The sequence below is a fragment of the Aegilops tauschii genome, chromosome 4 (assembly GCF_002575655.3).
Source record: "Aegilops tauschii subsp. strangulata cultivar AL8/78 chromosome 4, Aet v6.0, whole genome shotgun sequence".
In the NCBI taxonomy this organism is placed as follows: Eukaryota; Viridiplantae; Streptophyta; class Magnoliopsida; order Poales; family Poaceae; genus Aegilops; species Aegilops tauschii.
In genome coordinates, this window is record NC_053038.3 from 112,688,541 (window position 1) to 112,711,609 (window position 23,069).

Below are 23,069 nucleotides of genomic sequence, written 5' to 3' on the forward strand. Positions count from 1 at the left end.
GCAGGTTTGGTGAGAGGAGTGCTCCACCCGACGTGGTTGGCCAATCCGGTAGTGGTGCGCAAGGCGAATGGGAAGTGGAGGCTGTGTATTGATTACACAGATATCAATAAGGCTTGTCCTAAGGACCCCTTCCCGTTGCCGCGCATCGACCAGATTGTTGACTCCACGGCCGGGTGTGATCTGTTATCATTCCTCGACGCCTACTCGGGCTACCACCAAATCTTCATGACAAGAGAGGATGAAGAAAAGACAACATTCATCACCCCATGTGGTACGTATTGCTTTTTATGGATGCCTTTCGGGTTGAAGAGTGCTGGCTCGACGTTTGCAAGAGCGGTCCAAATTGGTTTTGAACCTCAGCTCCATAGAAATATGGAGGCATACATGGACGACATAGTGGTCAAAACCAAGGATGGGCCGACTCTTGTGCAAGATCTGGAAGAGACATTTGCCAACCTGCGCAAGATCAACCTTAAGCTGAACCCTGAGAAGTGTGTCTTCGGCGTTCCGTCCGACAAGCTTCTCGGGTTCTTTGTGTCACAGCACGGGATCGAGACAAACCCAGACAAAATCAAGGCTATTGAGCAGATTGAGGCGCCCAAGCGGATCAAGGATGTGCGTCGGCTCACCGGCTCCGTCGCCGCCATGAGCCAATTCATCTCCAAGTCCGCCGAGCACGCCCTTCCTTTCTTCAAAATCTTGAAGAAGGCAGGCCCAATGGAGTGGACCCCAGAAGCCGAGGCAGCATTGCAGGATCTGAAGAAATACCTTTCCTCCACGCCAATACTGGTTGCGCCTAAACCACAAGAGTCGTTGCTGCTATATCTTGCGGCAACGAATCAAGTGGTCAGCGCCGCACTGGTGTCACAGAGGGAGGTCGACGAGGAGGCAGTGACGGCGGCAGAACCAGCGGATGGCAAGCCAAGGATTCCCCTGGCAGGGCCTGGTGCCGGCAAGGCACGACCCCCGGCAGAGTCTGATGCGACCAATGCAGTGCCCGCACAGTCGAGTGAGGTGGTGCAGAAGAAGAAGATGACGCAGCACCCAATTTACTTTGTCAGCCCCCTCTTGCAGGGGGCTAGGTCGAGGTATTCCGCTGTGCAAAAATTGCTCTTCAGCCTCCTTATGGCCTCGAGGAAGCTGCGTCATTACTTCCAAGCCCACGAGATCACTGTCGTCACCCGCCTCCCATTGCAACGGATACTGCATAACCCAGATGCAACCGGAAGGATTGTGAAATGGGCCTTGGAATTGTCAAGTTTTGGTTTAAAGTTTGAGAGTACCTCGACAATCCAGAGCAGAGTCTTGGCGGAGTTCATTGCAGAATGGACCTCAACGCCCGACGAAGAAATCCAGGAGACCGCTCTCCCCGGCAAGGAAGCAGACTGCGACTGGATCATGACTTTGATGGGGCTTTCTCGCTGCAAGGTGCCGGTGCCGGCGTGCTGCTCGTCGCGCCCACCGGAGAGCGCCTCAAGTACGTGGTCCAGATGCACTTTCCCAGGGAGATGTCCACCAACAACACTGCGGAGTATGAAGGGCTGCTTGCCGGTCTTAGGATCGCGGCAGACCTCGGGGTTAAGAAGCTCATCGCCAGGGGTGACTCGCAGCTTGTTGTTAGGCAGGTCAACAAGGATTACCAGATCCCATTGATGGAGGCTTATGTAGATGAGGTGAGGAAGCTGGAGGAACGCTTTGACGGTATCCAAGCGGAGCACGTCCCCTGAATGGAGAACGACATTGCCGATTACCTGTCGAAGCATGCTGCATTCAAGCTACCTGTGGAACCAGGTACCTTTTTGCTTCGGTTAACTCAACCATCCGTCAAAACATAAATGGGGCAGAACAAGCGGAGGAAGTCAGGTCCCAGCAAGTACTTTCCTACCGAGCCCCCTGGGGCTGCCGGCAAGGGTACTGCCGTGGACGCTGAGCCAGCCAAAGGGCAACTGGCTCCGGCAGGGCGTCAAGCCCTGGCCATGGAGACAGCCGCGCCCATGGCTGAGGAAATGCCTTTGGTCCCTGCCGTCGAGCCCCAGGCTCCGGCATGGGCACAACATACTGTCCGATTCCTCCAAACAGGGGAGCTTCCTGAGGAGCAGGAAGAAGCGGAAAAAGTAGCCCGCCGGTCCGCCCTGTACCAGTTCGTCGACGACGTCTTGTACAGGAGAAGGCCGAACGGTGTGAAATTGAAGTGCATCCCCCGGGAGGAAGGACTGGAGCTGTTGGCAGAGATACATGGAGGCATATGTGGCTCCTACATAGGGTCGAGGGCCCTTGTCGGAAAGGCATTCCGGCAAGGTTTCTTCTGGCCCACCGCCCTCCAGGATGCGACGACACTAGTAACCAAGTGTGAAGCGTGTCAGTTCCATTCAAAGAAGCTTCATCAACCAGCTCAAGCCCTTCAAACAATCCCTCTCTCTTGGCCATTCTCGGTCTGGGGGCTCAATATACTGGGCCCTTTCCCCCACGCTGTCGGGGGCTTTGAGTACTTGTACGTTGCAATCGACAAGTTCACAAAGTGGCCGGAGGTGGCAGCAGTGAGAAAGGTGACTGCTCAGTCAGCTGTCAAGTTTTTCAAAGGACTGGTATGCCGTTTTGGTGTGCCAAACAGAGTCATCACCGACAACGGCACACAGTTCACGAGCCACACCTTCTTGCAATACATTCAAGACCTTGGTAGCAAGGTCTGTTTTGCTTCCGTGGCACACCCACGGAGCAACGGCCAAGCGGAGAGGGAAAATGCTGAAGTGTTGCGAGGCCTAAGGACGAAGACCTTTGACAAGCTGCACAAGAGTGGAAGGCGCTGGATTGATGAGTTGCCGGCGGTTCTTTGGTCGATCAGGACGACGCCAAATCGAGCCACCGGTCAGACACCCTTTGCCCTAGTATATGGGGCAGAGGTAGTTCTCCTCACGGAACTCATATACGGGTCACCTCGAGTGCTTGCTTATGATGAGCTTGAGCAAGAGCAGTTGCGCCAAGATGACACGACGCTCCTTGAGGAAGATCGTCTTCAGGCGGCTGTGAGAGCAGCACGCTACCAGCAAGCCTTGCGCCGCTACCATAGCCGCAAGGTTCATGCCCGAAGCTTTGAGGAAGGCGACCTTGTTCTTCGGCGCGTTCAGTCGGCCAAGAATTCCAACAAGTTGACGCCAAGTGGGAAGGCCCTTATCGGGTAATGCGAGTCACCAGGACCGGCGTAGTCCGCCTGGAGACCGAAGATGCTGTCCCAGTGAGCAACTCCTGGAACATCGAGCATCTTCGCAAGTTTTACCCGTAAGGCGCGGCTTGCCGGGCCTCCCGGCAAGCCACCTTTTGTACAAGCTTTGCCGGCAAGGCATGTAACCCTTCGTACAAAGCCAGGCGCAGACCCTGAGCATAAATAAATGAAGCACTGGCGCCCTAAGTTATAGCATGCATGCTAGGTCGAGTCTCTTCCTTGGTCAGGGTTGATAGTGCTTAGCGGCAACTAACCCCTAGCCTAGAGGTCGAGTGCGCGTCTATCTGTTTCTTTTCTGTCCTCCTTTGGTTCGCAGGGCACATGAGCACTTCTGCTGAGCTACTCGGAAGAAAGGAAACGGACCGGCGTCCCGACCCTGGCAAACCAGAGTTGTCGGGGGCTGCAAGCACAAGGATCCAACCGCGGCAAGACAAGGTTGCCGGGGGCTGCAGATCCAGATAAGTCTTTCATCCTCTATCATGCATTTCGGAACGGAACCGGGATATGTGAAACCTCGGTTTTTTTCTAGGCCACCGTGCTCCCCTTTTCTATACCCAAGGATTATCTCCTGGGCCCGGATTTGGTTGTAGTCGTGATGGCAAGGAAGTAGAACGAGGAGTCTAAGCCCACTTCATCCCTGCCTCCGCCAAGGGCGCGAGAATGGTCGAGCAAAGTGGGGGGACGGCAAGGCCTGTTGCCGGGCGGAAAACGTTTATCTTAAATAGTAACAAGGATTCGCTCCTTGTCGCGGGGTCTACCCACGAACGAAAAACCCGACAAACATCCCTTTTCATTAAAAACATCCCACACAGGTACAGTCCGTACGGAATGAAAAACATGAACAAGGGGGATTACAAGCTTTAAATTTAACAAGGCCCGAAGGCTTACAGATTAAAAAAGAGATAAGATGCCCGTAATCCCTTTCTTGTCCCTCTCCTCAGGAGGCAGGTCAAGGAGGCGAAAGGGCAAAAGGGGCGCCTAGGCGAGCTACGAGCAGCAGAAAGCACCAAGAGAACACCTCGGTGGCCACCTACGGGTGGGCCGGTGATGACGGTGCCAGGAAAGGAGCTGGAAGACGAGGCGGCATGACCGGCAATACACGATGAAGGCTTCGGTGCCCGCGTACTCCGAGTTGACGGCCTTGCTGCCCGCCCTCTTCCTCTTCTGCATCCTCCCGATGCCAGCCGCCCAAGGAGACAGCCCTGAGAAGTTCAAGGAGCTGGCCCCACCCCCGGCAAAACTCTGTCGGAGGAGCGGCCAGGTGCAGATGCTGCTGCTGCCGCACCCGCCCAGGCGCGGGGTGTCCGACGCCTAGTCGGACTCATCCGCGTCATCTGCCCCGCTGTCCTCCTCATCACTCTCGTTCGAGGAAGAGCTTCCATCGTGGGAATCTCCATCGGAGGAGCTCTCCACGCAGCACTTCAGGCGAGTCCCGAAGTCTCCGAAGACCTTGACGGAGAGCAGGCCGTCCTCCATTAATTTGAAGTAGAGGACGAGCCCCGCCGTCAGGCTGTGGATGCGAGCGAACGTCTTCCACCCACGACGGAGGTACATGACCCGAGGAGCCGGGAAGTCGACGTCGACCCGCGTGCCCCCATTCCCACAGCCCCTCATGTGCAACCTGAGAGATTGGGGCGGGTCACGCTCCATCTCCTGAGCAAACGGGGCGGGAAGACGAAGACGGCGACGCGGAGGCCGGCGCAGCCTGATGAAGAATTCGCGGGGCTGGTCTCCAACATGGCCTTCCATCGGAAAAGGCATCATTGGCGGGGGCGAAGCCGGCGCGCTGCCCCGTCCTCCTCTTCCCCGAGCATTACGACCTCTGCCCCGGCCTCGCCCACGGCCTCGCCCCCTCCCCCTTCCCCTCGCGGCCGGCTCCACCACCGCGGGCTTAGGAGGGGGAGGGGCGCGCTGTCGAGCGGCGACCCTCGCTGCCACCGTCGAGGGACCAGGATTCCCTTTCTCCATGGCAAGTGAAAGGAAGAAGCAGAAGCAAGAGGAGATGGGTGACAGAAGAGTGCGGGACGCCATCCCACCTTCCCCTCCTTATAAAGGGGCGGGGTCGGGGCTCGGCCGCCCCGCTCCGCCAATCCAGCCACCAGAGGCGCAGGGAATCAGGACCGACCCGCTGCCCCAACCAGAGACGGCCCGGTTTCCGGCCTGCACCGCTTGCCACCCCAAGCGCATGGAGGACGCGTGGCGAACGTGCAGAATCGAGGGGACGGGTGAGGCGACCTCTCCCCACCCTGTGATCATGGGGTGTGGACGCCTTGAAGACCGCGACCCGGCCCCGCGCGGTAAATGAGCCGCGCCTCCACGCCTCCCTCTTTTTATGGGGAAGGTGCGAGCCGCCTCTTTACCTTGATGTGACGCATGCGTGCAGGGACCACCCCACGCATGCCGCCCACGTCACGCGCACCCCTCCACGCCACGCCGCGTCGCGCGCGCGGGTCGTGGGAAGCGCAGCGCGCGAAAAGTTTTACCGCGGTAAAAACCACCCCGCCTGCCCGCGCACCGTTTTGGGCCTGGCCCAACAACGTGTCGCGCCTATGTGTGGCCCAGGCCCAGGGGCTCCTGTCGGTGTACAAAAGGAGGGGCGCACTTTTGTACCCCTCTACCTGTGCACGGGCAGTCGGAGCCGCGCCCACGGTCACACCAAGCAGAACAGGGGAGGTGAGCCAAGGTAAGACCGAAGCCCAAGATAATCAGAGCAACGCCAAGGCCAAGACCACAAAGAGCAGAGGGACAAAGCGGGTTCCCCCGGAAAGACCCTTGCCGGGGCAGCCTCAGCAGCCCTGGCAAGACCCTTGCCGGGGCAGCTCGCCCCACACCAGCAAAGCGATCCACCCTTGAGCCCACGGTCTCCAACATCACATTGGGCCAGGGCTCGGGAGGCACCTCCATGGTGGCATGCAGATCTTTGTGAAGACAAGGAACACTCAAGATCAGATGAGGATTAGAAGACGACGATCGTCGGCAAGATCCTTGCTGAGGAAGGCCACCAGACCCCCGACCAGGTCCTTGCCGGGGACGACAGCGCGCCACGGCAAGACCCTTGCCGGGCCACCCGGCAAGGCCCTCACCAAGGACGCCAGCGGGGCCACCGCCAGGCCCGCGCCAACCAAGTTTCCACTGCCGTTCACATGCAGCTGCCAGCCCAACCAGCTGGGCGGGCACCTGCGTGGCAACAAGCAGCTCCCAGGCCAAGTCATCAAACCCTTGCGTGGCGACATGCAGATCTTCGTAGAGGCTCCACCACCTTAGCTGCCTGCCTGCCTACGTGGTGCCGCATGCGTCGCTAGCCAGGGCGCGTGTCGAAGCAAGGAGGAGCGGAGACGGACGGGACGGGCCTCGCCCCCGTCCCCAATAAAGCAAGAGGACACCTAAGCTACGCATTAAATGCGTCTTGTCCTGTAATACGAGCGATAAGCTCATAGCACTGTGCGCCTTTCCACCTCCTGTGTGCCACTGTGGCAGCCCCTTTCGACTATAAAAGGAGGCCCATGGCATACTGGAGAAGGATTCGGCTCTTTCGAACGACACACTCATCACAGCTAGTTCGAGAGCTCAAGAACTCTCTGAAATACAACCACCAAAGTAGGACTAGGGTTTTACGCATCCTCGCGGCCCGAACCTGGGTAAACGATCCTTGTGCTGACTACTGATCCTGCTCTTCTTGCAACCCCGCGCCCCGGCAACCGTAGGAGGGATTCTTGTGATCCCATAGGTGTCGTTTCCCCGACAGAGCGAGGCGACGGTCGTGGTAGGCGCGACCATGATACGGGCTGCTGGCAGCCCTTGGATCTGAGATCGAACGGTCGCATGCTGAGTTGTTGAAAATTTGCAGAATAACCCTCCAGGATAGGATATTCACCCATAGGTCTAGAATCACACCATGCAACCGTTCGATCTCAGATCCAAGGGCTCTCAGAAGCCCATATCATGGGAGAATGGAAAGCTTCGTATCACCTGTAATTTTCCTGACGCTTGACATGACATCGAAAGCCATTTAATTGGGCGTCGAGTAGACATGACATCTAATTGGGCCCCCATAGTACTATGCTTGAATCCATTTATCCACCAGGCAAGCCACTACCCTGCCATTCGCACGTGCCCCCCACTCGACATTTTTACAATCGATAAACCGCTCCTAGTCGTCCCGTCCTTTCACATTACGACAGTTCCACTAATCCAAACCCTCCTCCCAAATCCATGGCGTCCCAAATCTCCATGATCGGCGGTGAGTACAAGGTTAGAACCATCACCGGCGATGAGTTCGACATCATCTACACCTGTTCTTCCGCAACGGTGAAAGAATGCCTTGCTCGCTTCAAACGCATGTTTGAAAACTCAAATGATGAGTGGGTCGCTGGGCTAGATGTTGAGTACACCACAGTCCTGGGAAGCGAGAAGAAACTAAAGGAAGCAGAGAAGAAGAAGCCCGCCGTGATCCAGGTTTGCGTGCATGACTTATGCTTGGTCTACCACATATGCCATGCCGACGTTGAGTGCGAGGAATTTAAGAACTTCCTCAAGGGCGACCGAGTCAAATTCGTTACTGTAGATTTTAGGAACGATAAGGAAATCCTGGGTCGGATAGGCCTCATTGTAGGCGACCCCTTCGACCTCCAGAAGGAAGGGCTAGTGCCATCCCTTGATCAACCTTCAATGCTGACCCTGGCAGGAGCCATGGTTCATCCTTCGTACGGTAAACTAGAGAAACCTCCGTACACGTTTCATCGTCATGCATGGCAGTGGAATGTACTAGATATAGACCACATCCACTACGCTGCAATGGATGGCTACCTTTGTTTCAATATCTACAAGGGTTGGATGAACAGCAAGAGCCAAGTGTGTGGTTCAAGCAAAGAAGTATCGCCCAAGAGGAAGAGGGACAAGGACGAAGTCGAGGACGTGGACGAGGACTCCGAGTAAGGTGGCAGTGTCGTTGCTCATGGTGGTTCTAATGAAGTGTCTACCGGATTAGTTGCTTAGTTTAATTTCTGGTGTGCTTAGTTTTATTTGAGGGGTGTGTTGTGTTGAGCCGCCAGTAGAACTATGTTATGTTTCTTCTCGTTATATTTCGTACATTTCATCTTTTAGTTGGTATAGTAATACCACTCGTTTCTTGACATTATATACGTACAATATATATGGCCAACATCATATAGCCAGCTGTTTAGTTGTCAAAGAATTTCAGGGTGCTTAGTTTTGTCAAAGAATTCCAGGGTGCTTAGTTTTATTTGAGGGGTGTGTTGTGCTGGACACCATTAACTTATCATTGTGAGAATCGGCTTATTTTTGTCATGTAACATGGTCAACGGGGTTTGACGTGAAAATAACAATGTCTAATGGCATTTTTGAGCAAACATCTAACTTAACGATGGCATTTTAGATATCTAATTGCACTTTTGAGCAGGCATCTCATGGATCGATGGCATTTTTTGAGTAGTTGTAACTTATAATGGCAAAACTGAGTAGTGATACACAACTAGTGGCATAAATAATAAGAACCCAAGAATTAAATAGGGGTAATTTCTTTATTTCTTTATACCTTTGTGTGCGAAACAATATACGCTGCCTCCCGCCAGATTTTCTTTACAGAGGCAACATAGAACTATATGAGTGCCCTGTTAAATTTTGGAATTATTCTGGGTTCTTTGGCCTTTTTTATATATTAATTGATTTTCTGGTCATTTAATGTGCATAATTCAAATTTGAACTACAAGCACATGCTCCCGTGCACCAAAGTTGACTGAAAAATCACATGTGTGTCCTTGGGTGAATTTCTAGGTCCCATGCAAGAAATGGGAATGAAATTCAAACATCTGGGCATCGTGGTTCGGCCGAGAACATTGAGAAGCTTGGTTTTAAAATTCTTGTAAATCCAAAACATGCCTGAAAATCATGAAACTTGGCATGGTGTCATGTCATAGTACTACCATGCTGTGGTAAAAAAATTGCAGAATAGGAACAAGTTTTGGTATAAGTTTCTTGCAAACCGGAGCTTCTCTCAAGAAGGCTCGTGGTTCTGAGAGGGAACGTGTCACCTTTGTGTGCATAATTCAAATTTTAAATACAAGCACATGCTCCAGTGCACCAAAGCTGGTTGAAAATCACATGTGTGTCCTCGGGTAAATTTCTAGGTCCCATGCCAGAAATGGGAATGAAATTCAAACATCTGGGCATCATGGCTCGGCTGGAAGCATTGAGAATCTTGGTTTTTTAATTCCTGTAAATCCGAAACACGCATGAAAATCATGAAACTTGGCTTGGTGCCATGACATGGCACCAACATGCTGTGGTAATTTTGCTGTCCGATTTGCGAAGGCGCACACATTAACAATCAACAAAGTCATTTTGGAACAAGTGTTGTCACGTTACAATCGGAAACACAAGTATTATTGAAACCATGGGCGTACTATTTACCATTTACATGCCGCCACGCGTCCCCTTTTTTATTAGCTAGGAGGCGCCATGCAGGGTAGCTATTTGAGTACGGGAGGCGTGCGATCTGACCCCTGCGCGTGCTTATCGGGAGGAGAGCCCTTTGACCTCCATCTGTCGTCCACCTCTCTCCCAAGGTATCCATTAATGGCGCCCGAGCCTCTGTTTAATGGCGTGGCAATGTCTCACTCGACTGAGATTTAAGAGAGAAAAAAGAAAATCTGAAAAGATAATTTTGCACGGATCTTGATGTAAGATCCGACGGACCTATATAGCATCTACTGCGACTTATAGCAAGACTGATGAATATATATAAGGAGGACGAGAGTGGATAATAATTGTCTTCATAATTAGGAAGATAATTAAAAAAGCCACATGCGACTACGCCCGAAATACACAAGGGCAAAAGAAGAAGGAAGACACATACAACGATCTGGCTCGCTGATCTCTACTTTCTTTATGCGCTGCAGGTCGCGGAGACTAGTTCTCGCAGCGGGCGATGATCTCTTTCATCTGTTTCATGTCCTTAATACGCTGCTTGGCAGCATCCATGGATTCCTCCACTAGCCTGTTTCGCTCGATGCGGAGCATGCATTCTCATCCATAACTTTCTTGATGATGATGCCCGTCCTCTGTAACACGGCAGCGGTCTCCTCCTCCTGCTTCGCCCTTCCGGCGATCTTCGCCCTCATCAGGTTGCGCTCGCCCCGGAGCTTCGCATTGCCCCCCCCCCAGTTTTTTTGACTATATACTGCAAGGCAACAGCCTCACAGTCCTTTATTAATAGCTAAAAGAAAGCAGTATAGTTACAATTATACAAATTTACAGAAAAAAAGAGAGAAAAGATACTTACAAGCAAAGAGGCTAAGAAAGGTTAGCTATCCAAGATAGTAAACTATCTTTATATTTACACCTAATCCTATGAGACAGGAGAGAGATGTCATGGATAAAGTTCCTTCTCCATGCTCTAAAAGAAGGTTGCTCATTTCTGAAGATCTTCCCATTCCTTTGTGTCCAGATATTCCAAGTAGCAGTGAAGACAACCTCAGTGAAGAAAGGATGACCGAAATCCCTCCTAACTGATTGAGCCATCTCATATGTGGTTTGGTCCGGTTGAATGGACCAAGAAATCCCAAGATAATTCCAAACCCTTTGGCTAAAATTGCAAGCAAAGAAAAGATGAGCCCGATCTTCATGTTGTTCAAGGTTGCATAGCACACATGTGTCATCCTGGATGATCCAATGACGACGTTGCATCGTATCCCTAGTGTTCAAACGATCCATTAATAGAAGCCAGCCAAACACTTTGAACTTGAGTGTGCATGCACACTTCCAAATCCATTTAAAGATAGGGTCAACCACTAGGTGTGAGAAGCAAGAGTCATAGTATATCTTTGACATAAAAACACCATTCGAAGGCCACTTCCAAATGTCATTGCTCTCACCATCCAGATTGATCAAAGGCAGCAGGGCCTGGAGCTGAGTTAATTCTGAGTAGGCCTCCTGTGACAGAGGCAAATGGAAATGATCCAAGACATCAGGCCCCTCCATAAACTCCTTGACAGTGATTGCATCATCAACTACAAATGAATGTAGCCTCGGGAAACAGTCATGTAAAAGAACAACATGATTTCCCAGCTGCCAACGGTCGAGCCAAAAAAGCACCGTGTCCCCAACATGAACTTGTGGAACAACAAGCTTGCAGAAATCAGGGTATAAACGCATGACATCATGCCACCAAAAGGAGCCCCAGTTCTGGGTGCTTTGAGGTGGTGACGATGCATAATAAGTGTCCCAAATTAATGATACCCAAGGCACATCCACTTTATTATAGAACTTGAAGAGATGCTTTAGTAACAAAGCCTCATTTTGAATGCCCAAGTTAAGCACACCCAAACTACCGAATTTCTTAGGGCAACAGACTAAATCCCAAGCCGCCAATGATTGACGCGGGTTATCCGTGTTGCCCCTCCACAGACATTGCCTCATGATACGCTCTAACTGCTGCAAAATGCCCTTGGGAAGAGATAAGGTACACAAGAAGTATATTGGCATGGAACACAACACTGACTGTAGAAGCTGCAGTCGGCTTCCTTGATTTAGCAGGCATGAGAAAGGAGATAAGCGTCGCTCAACACGATCAACCAGAGGCAGCAGATCATAGATTGTAGGCCTAGAAGTTCCCATTGGCAAGCCTAAATACGTGAATGGCATTGACCCAACATCGCATCCGAGCAAAGAAGCCACCCTAGCACCTTCCGCATCAGTCATGTTTATTGGAATGAGTGAGGACTTGCTAAAGTTTACACGTAGTCCTGTTGACGCCGCAAAAGTGTCAAGCATCTCCTTGAAAGCAATAAGCTGATCATCGATCGCAGGCAGAACAATTAAAGTGTCGTCGGCATATTGTACAATCGGGTAGTCGCTGGAGTTGGTTGGGATTGGCAGTGAGAGGATATTCCTGGAGCACATCTTGTTGACTACAAATTGCAATAAGTCAACCGCAATCACAAAGAGCAGTGGTGAGAGAGGATCCCCTGATGCACGCCCGTTCTGCAAACAAAGTGATTGCCAGGTATGCCATTGAGAAGCACAGAAGAAGACCCCGTAGACAATATGCTATTGATCCATCCAGTCCACCGGGAGTCAAACCCCTTGCTTTGTAAAATTCTGAGAATAAGTTCATGCTCAATTGTGTCGAAGGCCTTCGTGAAATCCAGCTTAAGAAGGATGATGGGTTGCTTCGAAGCTTTGCATTGATGTATATACTCAAAACACCAGGCCAGGCAGCCTTGAATAGAACGACACCGAAGAAATCCATATTGATTGCGGTGGATGCATCTTAGAATCACTTTCTGAAGGCGGTTAGCAAGCAGCTTAGTTAAAAACTTCAAGCACGGGTTGGTCAACGAGATGGGCCTAAAGTCTCCGACAACTTTAGGGCTCAGCTTTTTGGGTATCAGAGTAATTACTGAAGTATTAAGACATTCCAGATTGCATCTGCCCTCATAGAACTCCTGCACAAGTTGCATGAAATCCTCCGTTAGGATTGGCCAACACTTCTTTAAGAACAAACCAGAAAAACCATTGGGGCCAGGAGCACGATCCGGTGGCATGTTCTTAATGACAGATTCAACCTCGGAATCAGAGAAAGGTTGGGATAAATCCTCAAGGCCATCAACACGCGCAATTAAGGTGTCCAAGTCAAAACCCATGCGGATTCCTTTTGCCTTGCCCATTCTCTGATTAAAATCAGACCAAAACATGCCAGCTAGTTGTTGATGATCCGAGACCACATCACCTTCTGCATTCTTAATTGAAGAAATTGTGTTTCTCCGAAACCTTTTGGTGGCCATGGCATGGAAAAATTTCGAATTTTCCTCACCAACTTTAATGCTGCGTATAGTACAACGTTGCTTCCAATATACAAATTGCCAATGTAAGATATCCTCAAGATGCAATTTGACAACTCGCCTGAAATTAAACTCCGGCCTAGTCAAAGGCCTAATCTCCTCCAGTCCATCAAAGTAAAGGATCACTTTGTTGCAGTCAGAAATAAGCGCCTTAACTGTGGACAGATTGAGGTGCCATTGCTTGAGGGCATATCGAAGAGCCTTGAATTTAGAGGAAATAGTTAAGGCTGCCGAGGATCTGGCCACAGACTTGTTCCAAACTTGGGCAACACAATCGTAAAAGCCAGGCAACTCAATCCAATAATTTTCAAAGCGAAAGATTTTAGCCTTAGGAATAACAGTAGCAATCGAGACCACGCACGGGACATGATCAGAGGCCGTGCGTGCAAGCGGCAGTCCTAGCGTGTTGGGATGATCCGAAGTCCATGCAACTGAAGTAAAAAACCAGTCAATCTGTTCAAGTAAAGGTTCAGATTGCATATTGGACCAAGTGAATTGTCGTCCCTTAATTGGTAGCTCAACAAGACCCAAGTGGCCAATCACCTCATTAAACAGAAAGATATCGCTGACATTCCGGTGAACCATGTTGGGCCGGGGATTCCAGTGTAACGCAACCAGATGACACAGTACCAAACATAACCTGCAGCTCATTGCCTGAACAGATCGGTGTAATTCCGGAAATCACGGCAGTATTCTTGGCAGGGACGTTGATCGTTCCGAAAGAGATGGGTGGCGTCGCCACCGTCCACTGAAGGTTGCTCGCCGACGGTGATGGCATGATCACCTTCTCAATAGGATTAAGTTCATAGCCGGCCTCAGAAACCGTATCAACACAGAGCTGAGTAGCTGGGTATCTATAACCCTTACAAGCTGGATACTGTTGGAACGTGGCAAAAGAGATTTTCTTCCTTGTCGATGAACCCGATCTAAGAGAGGACTTTGACGGTGGTTTATGCATAGCAATCAAACCCAAAGTAGCACGCTTTTTGGAGGGACTAACCAAAATCCACTCAGCGTCACACTCCTTTCTCCATATCTCTAACTCACGTTTCCAATTTGGACCACCATTCCCCCAAAGATGAAAATAACATTTGAAATGCGGGCATGCAAATGGTCTCAACTGGAGAATGCAAAGGCCAACTTGCTTGCAGGAAACAATGAAAGAAAATACCTTGTCCTTGATGAGTTGTACCGACAAATCAATGGCAGATCCCCCAATCGCTGATTCCAAAGCAGCCGCCACAGAATCCTCATCAAGACGTAAATCATGCCGGCTAAAGGACACAACCATAATGAAATGGCTCGTGTCATCCGAGGGATGAACAGATCTCCCACAAGAAATGAAAACCTTCTCTGCAAAGTTGAAGCCCGCCGAGAAATCCAAATCCAACGTTGATCCACCAGAGGTACCCATAGGAGACGGGTGTAGCCGTGTAGATCAAAGCACGCCGGAGTAGATGAGCGGGGAAGATCCACAATTCACTGGCTAGAAGTGTAGATCGCCGGAAAACCTAGGCCGTGGGGTGGGAGGGTGGATGGGTGAGAGAGGAGCCATCACAAGTGTAGTATCTGTTCTTTTTAATTTGTTATTGTATATGTTTGCCCTCCCCCAGTTGCCGGATGACGCTGGTAGCCTCGTCCTGCATCCTCGCCTAGCCGGAGATCTGATCCATCTGGCTATGGACTATCGCATGCATGCGCCTATAAGAGTCCACGCCTGCCCGCGAGAAATTTTCCCAGGCTACCACGGCGTGGCGGGACCTCCCTGCTGCTTCGGCGGCACGGCGGGACATCTCTGCTGCTTCCGCGGCGTGGCCGGACAATTCTGCTACACCGACGGCGCGGCGGGACCTCCGTGCTGCTTCGGCGGTGCGGTGGGACCTTTGTGCTGCTACTGCTGCGTGGCTGGACATGTCGGCTGCTTTCGCGGCGAGGCGGGACATCTCTCGTGCTTCCTCTTCCATGCTCACCTCTCCCTGGTGGAAATCTCTCGACCCGGAACTCACGCTAGCTATGGCTTGATTGACTTGATTGTTTTTTGTGGATGAGGAGTTGAGGAGGAATGTGCAGTCATCTTAGCATAGTAGTATTTATAACCGAGTACTACTAATACGCTCCTAAGTGGGAAACCGTTTAGGTTGTGATCGGTGTGAACAGGTTTGCAATTAAATATAGCGTTGTAGTAGTAGTAATTTGGAATGTGACGAGACGCGCTCAAAATTTATTGACGGTTCTAGTTTCGAAGTGCGGCACTATTCCTGGATGGCGTAATGTCGGCACGTTTTCTCGGCCGTGGTGTAGCATATGCCATGGTACTACTAGTTCTTTTTCTACTGCTGTGTACGTGCAAAAACTGGCACCATCGGATACATATCTTATGCTTGGCGTTCGACAGGAATAGCCTCGTGGCGAGCTATAGACTAGTCTTTTTTTCAGACGCGTTACACCTATCTCTCGGGACTTCTTGCACGCACCATCACTGCTCCCTAGGTCGATGCCACCCACATACAGTTGTACTCTGAGAAGAGGTGCACGCACGCACTCGTCCTCTCTCACACACGCATCTGTAGCTACCTTGAGATTGATATGTTAAACGCGGAGGCTAAGATGAAGGCACGAGGTTTTGGTTAATGTGCGGGCCGCACACGGCACCAACACGACACGAGCTTCGTCTGCCTGGTGTGCATGCAATCGGGTGAGTTGTCCAAGTATAGACACAACCAGGCCCTCGTTGGTATCCGTGCCTCGACTTTGGCTGGTCATAGTGGAGAGTAACATAGACCAGTTACTAGTCTATGTTACTAGTACCTTCATAGTGGGTAGTGTCATATAGTATATTGCATAGTTTTGCTCCATGGCGCAATCCATCGATACTACTACTGTACAAATGTATACATTTTTTAAAAGGCTAGAGGGCGGGGCAGTCTAGCTTGGTCCTTTTCACGAGATGCGAGGGCCTTTGTGATTTGACGGCTCATTACTGCTGGAAGGCGGGGCCTTGTGATTTGACTGCTCATATAAATGTGTCGACGACCTGAGGAGGAGCAAAGAACCGTGCGGTATACTCAAGTTTTCCACTGGAGTACGACGGAGGAGCACGAAACACGGCAGCCCAGTGCCATATCCTCTACTCTCTACTCTTATTATATATTACTAGTAAGAGGCATTGTTCTATTGGCGATAAAGAATGATCTAATTTGCTAGTCATCTCATTTTTAGCATTGTTCTATTCATGCCTCGCAGAGAAGGTGACACGTGCGGCGAAACACCCGAAGCAAAATAAGAAACACAGGAGCAAAAGAAGAAGGAGGATTATCACCCCCAAAAAAGAAGGAAGACGCACACACAAGTCTGGGGCACTGCTCTCACTACATGAAGGGTTGCTGGCTGCGGAGTCGTAACTGCTTCTTCATCGCCTCCACAACCTCCATCTCCTTGCGCGTCTCCTCCGCCATCTTCATCACTGTGTCCATGACGCGGGATTTCTTGACGCAAGCCTTCATCATCTGTTCCACGGCCGCATTACGTACCTTGACAGCAGCCGGGTGCTCGATGCGGAGCTTCGCCAACTCCTCCTTCTGTTCCATGACGAGGGCCTGCAACATCTTCATCGAGGAACTACTATTCTCATGCAGCTTCTTCCAGCCGGTGTTCTCCTCCTTCAGCAGGTCGAGCTCGTGGCAGAGCTTCGCCTTGTCCTCCTGAAGTTGCAGGATTTCCCCGGTCGCCTTCTTCTTCGAGGCAATGCTCTTCTTCAGCAGCATCACCAAGCCGGCGGTCAACTCCCCCTGCTCATTGAGCTCAGCGGGCATGTCGTCGAGGCTCTCCTTCAGCAGCTCCACCAAGCCGTGGATGAACTCCTTCTGCTTATTGAGGTGCTTATTGAGCTGATCGAGCATGCTGTCGAGGGATAACGACTCCAGCGCCGCCAGCTCGGCATGTTCGCCTCCGCGTCTAGGGCGCTTCTGGGAGCCATCGCCTGCCTGTGAGAGATCTTTCGAGGTCTCTGCGTGGCGGCGAGCCCTCTTTTTTTTCCGCAGCCTTGTTTGCCGCTCCCTTGTTACGAGTAGTTCTCGACCAAGAGCTCTGCACACCGGCCATGGCAAGGACGGACGAAGAAGGAGGACTTATGAGGAAGAAGGTAGAGTAATTTTCGGTTAGGTAGTCCCCCTTTTTATAACCTAAGTACTAGCACTAGTACTAAAACCTGCATAGTGGGAACACATTCAGGTTTGGTACATACTGGTAGGTGTGAGCAGGCTTGCACTTAATTGTAGCACTAGTACTTTCGAATGTGATGGGAACAAGGTAAAGATTAATTGATGGTTTTTGGTTTCGAGGCCCGAAACGGCTCCCAATGAGTTTAGTGGAACATAAATTTCAAGTAGACTACACTGCTCAGATGCGTAAATATTATGTTACTGTCAAAAATTGGCACAAAATACGAAGGAGACCAATGGAAGTACTACTAGCAACCCATGATTTAACTACTCGCATGCGCGCAGTGGAGTAGTAATGTCTTTCTTCCGCCCTCACGTCCACTCAATTTGCATGCGCTGTATTAATTGACCATCAATGAAGTGAATGACTTTACACGCGTCAAATTATCACATGGGGTGGATCTTGGTACAAAATTGCGTCCGCCCGTGTACCCGCGTGTGCGTGCGAGGGAATGAGTGCGTGCGTGGCGTGCGTGCACATCTTCGCTTCGTGCATGTACCGCCAGTGCGGCTCAGGGAGGACGAGTACATTCTTTTGGAACCAGCAGCATGTCACTGTGATCAATCCACACAAGGATGTCGCGACAACGCCTCCACATGTGCCACGTGGCTTCATGAACTGTAAGAGAGACACTGTGTAGCGTGCCATTGTGTTTTGCACATACTCGAAGTACTAGTAAGGTACATGTGCGTTGCACGCGTCAGATTTTGCAACCAAATTACGAATAAATACCACACTGTAGCGTGTAAGCTCTGAGTCATATATGCTTGATGTAGACCTTCGTTTAATTCTTATAGTTCATCACATTCAAAATCAATTAGTTTTTATAAAAACCCTAGGGCCTCTTTGATTCATAGGATTTCCAAAACGCGGGAATAGGAAGAACATGGGATTAGAGTGGAATGTCGTCTTGAATCCTACAGGATGGTACAAGTGTTTGATTGTGCATAGAAAAAACGCAGAATTCTTTCAAAGAGGTTTGAGTGGATGGGATGTTTCCTATGAAATCTAGTGCAAATGAATCATATGGAAATATTCCTATGGTTTACAATCCTACGAATCAAACAACCAAGATAGGAAAAATTCCTAAGGATTAGAATCCTCTAAAATTCCTTCGAGAATCCTTTGAATCAAAGAAGCCCTTAATCTATTTTATGATTCATGGAATTGTGCATTTTAAAGCATAAAGTAAAAACAAATAATGGCAATTCAACTAGAAAAAAAGTTTGGGCAATTATGATACGGAAGATTCTAGAACAAAGGAGAACCACTGTTGTTTTGAGATTTGTGCATTACGCTTAAGTTCAACCATGGAGTCTACTAGATTGTACATGTGGCAAAATCCGGTGGGGGCCTAGAAGATGGTGCGAGGGGCCGAGTGGAGGGAGACTATGAAGGAGTGCACAACTGCGAGATCGATATTTAGAGAGAGGGGCCGAGAACGTGAGCGTTTTGCGCATAGTGGCGGAGCCATGAAAAATGTCCCATGAGCTAGGGGGCCAAGCATTGCTAATCCTTTACGAGGAGGGCCAATTCATCAACTTAAACCATTTTTACCAGCAATTGTCTAATGATCACATTCATATTATCCTTGATATATAGTGATGTTAAGGGGGGCAGGGCCCTTGCTGCCCCCTGTCTTCGCCATTGTGCGCGCATCTTAGAGATGAAGCGGAAGGCATGGATGATGAGAGGGGGCGTTGGATATATAATTAATGTGGGTGTATTAGCTATATATGTAACCCTATATAGAGAGGTATAGGTTGATCGATGTGGACGTGGGAAAGAGGGTGAGACCTCACTAGATATATAGATTGATCAGTTTATGTGGAAAACTATGAAAGACCTAGCTATACACACACACATAGAGGAACATCGATCGTTGCTCATGCACGTGAGAGATAAAGAATGCTCAATATGATGGAGAGGGGGATGTGTGTGTGTGTGTGCCTTCATGGGAGACCGACCTGAAGAAAAAGATTGCATGTGTGCGATGGATAATGCCGACTGATAGTGTGTGTGCATGCATGCACGAGAGAAAGTTAGTGGTACAAATATAAAGAGAAGACCAATGTGTGGATGTAAAAGACTAGGTGAGGTCATAATCAATGTAAAGTTGAATTCAAATATTTGAATAAGAGATCATGATGTTTGAAACCCATGCATGCATGAATATAACGGAGATCTGCGTGGTGTGGTTTGGAAACGAGCATGTTGCAATGTATACACATTGAACAAGGTCAGATTGGTTTGAATTTGAGATACCGATGGCAGACATCGTTTGGCCATATTGCATCCATGCATGGACACACTATTCTAATTGGAGATGATGGGTGGCTTTCGCATCACATATCCATATCTATACCCCTATATATATTATATTTTATATTTTTTATATAGTGTGCGGATAACTTTAACTTTGAAAGATGGTCGTTGGATGAGGCCAATCCGATGGTGCAGAGCTGGCAACTTTGAGCACTATTGGCCGTTGGATATCATCTAGATTCCACCAGATATTGCCACATGTACAATCTAGAAGACCCTATGGTTGAACTTAAGCATAATGCACAAACCTCAAAACACAAGCACTTCTTCTTTGTTCTAGAATCTTCCTTATCAGAATTGCCCAAATGTTTTTCTACATGATTTGTTTTTACTTTATGCCTTACAACGCACAATTCCATGAATCTTAAAATAGATTAGCTTTCTTATAAAAACTAGATGATTTTGAATGAAATGAACTATAAGAATTAAACGAACATCTACATCATGCATATATGACTCAAAGCATACATGCTATAATGTGGTATTTATTCATAATTTGGTTGCCAAATCTCATGCGTGCAATGCACGTGTACCTTACTAGTCTAAATGGTGTCTGTGTGTGTGTTGTGCGTGTTAAACACATTGTACGTAGTATATCATACTAGTCTAAATTGTCTTTTTTTGGGTACACGTTAAGCTTGTTCTCCCGAAATTTCAAGCCGCGCCTTGTTATGCCGAAATTTCAAGCTAACGTCTCTGTCTATCGTGCTGCGAAACTCCCGCCTCTTCAACCCGCGCCTTGTTAGCCCGAAATATTTAAGATATATGTTTGTCTCGTTGTGCTCCGACAACTCCCTCCATCTCAACCCACGCCTTGCTAAAATTACAACGCGCACGAAAACTCCCACCTCCTGTGAAATCCTGACACGCGAAATGCCCGTGATACCCCTGAACCGAAAGAATCGCCTCAGATCGGTGGGGGTACTTTCGTAACTTACCCCACATTTCGGACAAGCGCGTCCCTAAGCCATGGTTCCCCACTCCCATCCCATCCGCCCACCCATTCGTACACCGAGGCCTGCAAAACCCACGAAGCCCCACACCCTCCTCCGTCCGCCACCCAGCCGGAGCCTCTTCCTCGACGACATCGTCCACAGCAACACCTCGACGTCCCTCATCCACCGTACCGGATGAGGATCCGTCGTCGATCTGGTCGTCCCGCCGGTTCAGCCACCCCGTCCTCCACCTCCAAGGAGCTGCCCCGACATTCCCCTCGTCTTTCGCGCCACCTCCATTCCCACACCGCCGTCTTCACCTGCACCACCGGAAGAGCATCATCATCACCGTTTCCTCGGATGAAGCTGCGGCCTAATCGGCGCCACCAAAGAGGTTGGACACTAATCGCCGCATTTTCTTCTTGATTTGATCTCACGATGCTGCCGGCGCTCGGTCCCGAGCCGACACGGCACGGCTCCATCCACGGCAGCGTCACCGGCCACTTCCTACACGGTGTCACTCCCTCGGCGACGACGTCCACATCAGTAGGAGCTGCTGCTGCTTTAGCTCTCGCTCGCGCTGCTGCTGTGCTCTTGCTCTCGGTCCCCTGCCTGGTCTGCTCTTGCTCTTGCTCTTGCTGGCAATGCTGCTCCGATTTAGCTACACTTCAGTCGACTGAATCGACTTTTGGGCCAGTCGATTTTCAGGGGTTGGGGGGGGGGGGGGTCACCGGAGTTAAGGAAGAACCAGCCGCAGCAGGGAGGGGGGCTCGCCGGAGAGGTACCCCACTATCTATCTTAGGGTTCAGGGTGGGGGCGGTGGTCATCGGCGGTGGTGGGGCGGTGGCGTGGGGATCGCCGGAGAAAAAGCTCGGCATGGGGGGCCTACAGGGATGGCCGGGGCGGTGGCGGACCGGCGATGGGGAGTGTTTTCGGGGCGGGCGGGGCGGCGCACCGCCGGCCGCGGGCGGCGGGGGGCGGCTGTTTGGCCGGTGGTGGCTGGTGGCTCAGGGGGGTGGAGGTTGAAGATGAACTGCAGGCCCTTGATTTTGTATCCAACGGCTGCAAAATCGACTGACCAGAGATGAAAAAGTCAGTCCATTGACTTGTAGCCTCACCTCTAGTGCGTTCAGTTTCGACAGTAAAATTCAGTTTCGACAGCAAAATTCAGTTTCGATAGTTAAGTTCAGTTTTGACAGTTAAATTCAGTTTTGACAGTTAAGTTCAGAGACGAGCGGCTGATGTATACATCTAGCACTTTGTGGTTATGTATTTTACGTCATCTATTGGAGATGCTATTAGATTCCACTCAGGTTAATGTTGTCTCTCTTGTCCTGCTTCAGCCTCGGCGTCGTACAACTCACCGGAGTTGCTCCAATGACGAAACCCTCCATCACAGCGGAGCAGTACCTCGGGCTCCATCTCCAGACGCCTAAGATCTTCTTCCCCTCCTCCAACATCCAAGTGAGCCGGAGCATCCTCACCGGCCAACCCAATCACGCTGAGATCGACATGGCTTCACCAAAGAGGTTGTACACTTCTTGTGGCTTGACTTAATCTCACCATGCTTCTTTGCATCCTGTGATCTTCCAATTCTTGTGAACCAAACACCCAGATTGGCAGAAATCCTGTGTTTTTAAATTCTCTGTTTTGCACGTGCATTCCTATCCTATTCCTGTCTATTTCCTATCCTGCATTGTTAGAATCCTCAAATTCAAATAAGCCCTTACACAATTACTTCTGTTATAGATATGTGTCAAAGAAAACCTTGTGTGGTTTGTCCTGCTCTTGCGGTGTTGTGTTCCACCCCAGCTCAGCTGCTCCAACGACGGAAGGGTTCACCACAGCAGGGATCCGCTCTCCAGACTGTCTTTCGCCGCCTCAGATCTTCTTCCCCGCCGCCGGCAGCCACGACAACTGCATTTGAGGACTACACGGGTCAGCAAGAGAGGTCGCACTCTTCCATGTCTGCTTACGTTATGGATCGTTTAATATGATGACATGCTACTTTATCGTCGTGTTAACCTATTAGACTCCGACTCAGGTCCAAACTTATGCTGAAACTTGAGTTTTTAAATGGTTGTGGGGTACATATTGGGGCAGCAATCAGTACTATCTATCTACTATCTGGTTAATCTCGGGCGTCTACTATGAGTTTCATGTTGGGTGCAAACAAACATTAAAGGAGCCATTATCTGTATTTTTAACTAAAGCTATTATCTGCCTGCTATCATTTGTTTTGGGTCTATCCACAGTTTGCTACCATCACTCTGGATTTGTGCATGCACTCCTTACATAATCTCTCTATGTTTTATTCCTATGCATGTCAGTTATTGTACACAATGGAACTGAACATGTAGAGCAAAAGAGACGAGCCTTGCGTGGCAATAAAATTTCATGCAGGCGTCGCTCCATGGTGGGCGCAAAGGCAGCCCCCCTCCACCCATTTCGGATCGTAATCAAGAAGAAGATAACTGTTCTGAGGGGGATTCAGAAGCAGAAGACCAC